Consider the following 5,178-nt stretch of genomic DNA (forward strand, 5'->3'; position numbering starts at 1 on the left):
GATTAGGTTAGTTCTAGGATGTTTTAGTGTAGATCATTCTTGTTCCTTGCTAGTAGAGTATTCCTAATGCATCTTCTGAGTTGGCCACTCAAAAGTTGATCAATAGGCATTTCCCACCCGAAAGGTGTTCGATGAAATGCCTGAGACATCTCTCCTAGGCTTTTAGTATACTTTGCCAAAGACATTTGTTATTAAAGGTGCTAAGATAGCTAATATACTTGTTAGTAATGATTGCTTTCATATTATTCAACCAAAGACATTTGATGTTTGAGATATGTTAGCAAATGAGCATTCATCTAGACATAGAGCTTGCTTACAATTGTGTCTAGGCTTAAGGTAGATAGTTTGATTGATCATTTGTCATCCTTAGTTCGAAACTTGATCACCCAAGGTCTAATCCCTATGCCCATGAGTTCTCTTTTCTCTTAGTCAAGAAAGTATCATTCTGTTATTGCTTTTTAGTTTTAGTCATAGCTTAAAACTCATCTAAATCATTGGTTGCACTTAGATTAAGTGAGTACTTGCATTCTCAGTGCTTTGATATCCCTCAGAACTGGTTCAACAATCACTATACTACAACATTTGTCTTAGGAGCCTTGAAAACTCCAAATATCAATCAGCATTAGAAGATCCCAGGAAGTAAGATTCCGGCAGACATGCTGACAAAGGTCGTGCCGTATGATAAGCTGAGGTTGTGTGCAACCTCAGTTGGTTTGTTGGAGTAATAAGCTGGGGAGACCTGCTACATTGATCAAGATGTGAAGACAGATTGAAATCAGTCTTCAAGTGGGAGATTGTAAGTCAAAGAACTCGTTTTTTGTGTTGGCCGGTGATGACGGTAATGACGGTGAGAGATGACAAAGAAGTCAACAAAAGAGGAACTTAATTTTGTCGATAATTGTGGTTTTGTAGCTTTCACATATCCAAGCTTCTCCTATAAATACTCAACGTAAGTAGAAGAGAAGATGCATCCCAAAACAAAGAAGAACACAAGAGTAAAGTGTTCAAGAGAGAAATACGTTTTTTTTTGTGAGAAAAAAATTCTCTTGTATGAAAATTAAGAATAATTTTCTTGAATGTATTTGGGGTTGGGTGTGAGTTGAGAGCTTGTAAAAATTTCTCGAGTTGATAATAAAAGATCTGTAGCAGGTCCGGAGACGTAGGCAATATTGGCCGAACTCCGTTAACAATTTTGTGTGTGTTTTTTCCGCTCCCGTAAATTCTGGTTTACCGCAAAATTTGACCGCACATTTCCTAACACTTTCCTAATCCTTCAGGCAAGTTCTCTAGACATGTTCTTGATAAGTCAAGATGTCGCAAGCTCACTAAGTTTGAAACCTCTTCTGGCAGCTTGGTTAGATTTTCATTGGAAGATAGATCCAAAATCATTAACTTAGGCATCGATAGGAAAAAATCACCTGAGATGTTCACCAGATAGTTCTCTGTTAACCATAATGTGGTAAGGTTAGGACATTCTGGGAAAATCGAGATGTTCTGAATCTCATTTGCTGAGAGTGACATCCTTCTCACCGCATTCCAGTCCCTAACCTCAGGCATCTGATGCAGTCCAGCACCTGTCTTCACAATAAAGTTTTCTTCCTCTTTCCCGAAGTTAGACGCAGCTCAAAGAGCCATTTGGCGAAGCACATCATGCATTGTTACAAACTCTATAGTGTCAACAGGCATCAATAGACATGCACTAACAAGGATACCAATTATACTATAACCCTGGTGATAGCACTTTCTCTATCTCCACCTCCATCTATGATCCCTTCGGATATCCAGTACTCGACCAACGTGTCTTTTTCAATTTTATCATCTTCTGGAAATAAGGCACAATACTGGAAACATTGCTGTACTGTCTCGTTCTTAAGATCATCATAGCTAAGCGTGAGAATGTTAAGAATCTCGTCTTTAACTTCTCGATACTGCCACTCGCGTACTGACGTTTTGCATGCCATTGTTTCCCCAATAACGTTGAGTGCTAGGGGTAAGCCTTTACATTTCTCACATATTTTTTTTTGCTAGCTGGAGGATCTCTGGATCATTGTCTATTGTCGTACCTCTCACTTTCTGACAGAATAGTTCCCAAGCATTCTCCGGGTCTAGATGCTTGACTTCCAAGTCATGAGATCCCATACGCCCACAAACTTTTTTCGAGCGAGTGGTAAAGACAACCTTGCTTCCATTTTCTTGAGAGGGTGATGGAATCCCAATCTCTTCTTCTAAATCCACTTTCCTCCATATGTCATCTAATAACATAACGAATCTTCTCTTTGTAAGAACATCATATATACGAGAGGCTTTCTCGTTTTGAGTTTTTTTCTCCCACGCCATTTCACAGAGGCTTAGTCTTTCACCAATCTCTTTTTTTATCTTTCCAGCCTGTAGATTTTGAGACACCACTACAAATATCACGACCCCAAAATCATCTTTTTTTTCAAGTAACCTCTGATTGATTTGTTTGAGTAGTGTGGTTTTCCCTATTCCTCCCATACCATAAAGACCTAAGATTCCAACTTCTTTCTTCATGAGACGGCTCTATGTAGCTTCAAGCATCTTCTCTAAACCGACTGTGCGTTGAGTGATTTTCTTCACTATACCAGGTGGAGTACCCATACTAGCCACGTCGCCAGAAGGTTTTGAGGACAAAATACTTTGTACTTTCTCCAACATTTCGAATACATCTTTACCATAACGATATGTTAAAAAGAAGTTGCTGGAGCAGTACCTAACAAGCTAATATAAACTCTGTTTCTGTATATTCATCTCAAGGTTACAACGATAGTATTTATACAAGACGTAAGATCCTTAAAGATAGGAGATAACTACGACAGTATGTTTATCTGAAATATATATGTCTATCCTTATCTAATACTCCCCCTCAAGGTGGTGAGTGAAGATCTTGAACTCCCATCTTGTCCAGTAAGTAATGTAGTTGCTGACGTCCAAGCGACTTGGTCAACAGATCAGCCAACTGTTCCATCGTGCCAACGTGATGTGCTGCAATAATCCCAGCTGTAATGTAGTCTCGAACGAAATGACAGTCCACCTCCACATGTTTAGTTCGTTCATGAAAGACCGGGTTTGTTGCTATATGGATAGCTGCTTTGCTATCACAATGAAAAGGTATCGGGAACCGCTGTTTAATCCCCAAAGAATCCATGACACCGATCATCCACTTCAGTTCACTGCAAGTCATCGCCATAGCCCTATATTCGGCTTCTGCGGAGGACCGCGAGACCGTTGGTTGTTTCTTTGTCTTCCACGAAATAAGGGAATTACCCATCATGACAATGTAGCCAGTAAGAGATTTCCGAGTAAGTGGACATGCCGCCCAGTCTGAGTCACTGTAGGCAGACAGTGATAAATCACTCGAAGCACTTAGCAATATTCCACGGCCTGGAAGACCCTTTAAATATCGTACCAAACGAACAGCTGCGTCCCAATGTTTTTGCCGTGGCTTCTGAAGAAATTGAGCAAGTATATGCACTGGGTAGTTTAGTTCCGGCCGTGTGATAGTAAGATAGACAAGCCTTCCAACCAGTCTTCTATACTGTGCTGGTTCTGTATAAAACGGTCCATTATCACGCCCAAGATTGTGATACTGCTCCATTGGTGTGTCGACCGGTTTTGAACCCAGAAGTCCACATTCAGACACAATATCAAGAGCATACTTACGTTGTGACAAGTATATACCCGCTTTACTTCTTAGAACCTCAATGCCTAAGAAATAACGAAGCTCTCCCAAGTCTTTCATATGAAAAAACCGATGCAGATGTTCTTTAAACTTGGTGATAAGCTCAGAATTATTTCCACCAATAATCAAATCATCAACATAGACCAACACAAATAGTGTAGTATTGTTTCGATTTAGAGTAAACAGAGAGTAGTCTAGACGATTCTGTTTGAAGCCAAATGCAAGTAGAGCTTTAGTTAATCGTGCAAACCAACACCTAGGAGCCTGCTTAAGGCCATAGAGTGCCTTATTCAGCTTACAGACTTGATTCGGTTTAGAGGAGGCAAAGCCAGGAGGTAATTTCATGTAAACTTCTTCTTCTAGTTCACCATGGAGAAATGCATTATGTACATCCATCTGATGTAGTTCCCAGTCACGAGCAGCAGAGATGCCAAGTAAGGTGCGCACTGTATTCATCTTGACAACAGGTGCAAAGGTCTCATTGTAGTCAACACCCTCCTCCTGTTTGTTTCCACATGCTACCAAACGTGCCTTATAGCGTTCAACCGTTCCGTCCGCATTGAACTTGATTTTAAATATCCATTTACATCCAATGGCCTGTTTTCCCGGAGGTAGATCAGTGACTGTCCACGTACCGCTACGTTCCAGCGCATCTATCTCACCAGTCGCTGCGTTTCTCCACTTTTTATCTTTCATTGCTTCCTTGAATGAAGTTGGTTCAAGCTGAGCTTCAACTTTAAGAAGAAACGCCTGAACATGTGGAGCAAGACGATCAAACGATACATAATTCTCCAAGGGATAGGCACACTTACCTGAAGACGATGATGGTGGATGTGATGGGTGAAGAGCAGTCGTGGGGTTTTCATTTACTTGAGCTGTATATGTAACATACGGACCTAAGCGAACAGACTGTGTCTTAGTCCTGTGTCCTCTGCCCAGTGGTTCTGATGTTGACTGCTCGTTTGTAGTAGTCTCTTCTGTATTACTTGCTCCCCCTTGATCATTATCACCAACTGTCGCCTCCGTAGTCTTACTGGTTTCATTGGTTACAGACGGCTCACTGGTACTCGTCTGAGGGGAATTCAAAGCTCCCCCTGTCTCCGATACTGCAGTGGGAGAGACAGGATCAAAATCATCATCATAAGTCGCCGGATGTGGCGTAGGGACCGGTACTACCCGCACATAGACAATCTTTAGATTTCTGCAGTACTATCTTCAAGCAGTTTAGTGACCTTTGGTTGGATGTCTTTGACTCCTGAAAGCCATACGTTGAATTCGTTGAGCACTCTCAAACCTTTTCGTTCTGCCATCTCGATATGGTTCTGCAAGTCATCCTTCACTGCTTTGAGGCTTAACGAAACCTCTTGCAAAGCCTCAAGATGATCTTCCAGTTTGAGTATATACTTGGTCTTTTCAAGAAACAAATTTCTTGCAGGTTGAAAGCATAATGAAAGTACGGTTGAAACTACGTTCCACAT

The 5,178-nt window shown here is 41.1% G+C and overlaps 1 pseudogene; it reads right to left on the reverse strand.

The window, feature by feature from the left end:
- Positions 1-1,198: 1,198 nt before the first annotated feature.
- LOC106308847 lies at positions 1,199-5,178 on the reverse strand (annotated as a pseudogene).

Source organism: Brassica oleracea, chromosome C8 (genome assembly GCF_000695525.1).
Source record: "Brassica oleracea var. oleracea cultivar TO1000 chromosome C8, BOL, whole genome shotgun sequence".
Classification (NCBI taxonomy): Eukaryota; Viridiplantae; Streptophyta; class Magnoliopsida; order Brassicales; family Brassicaceae; genus Brassica; species Brassica oleracea.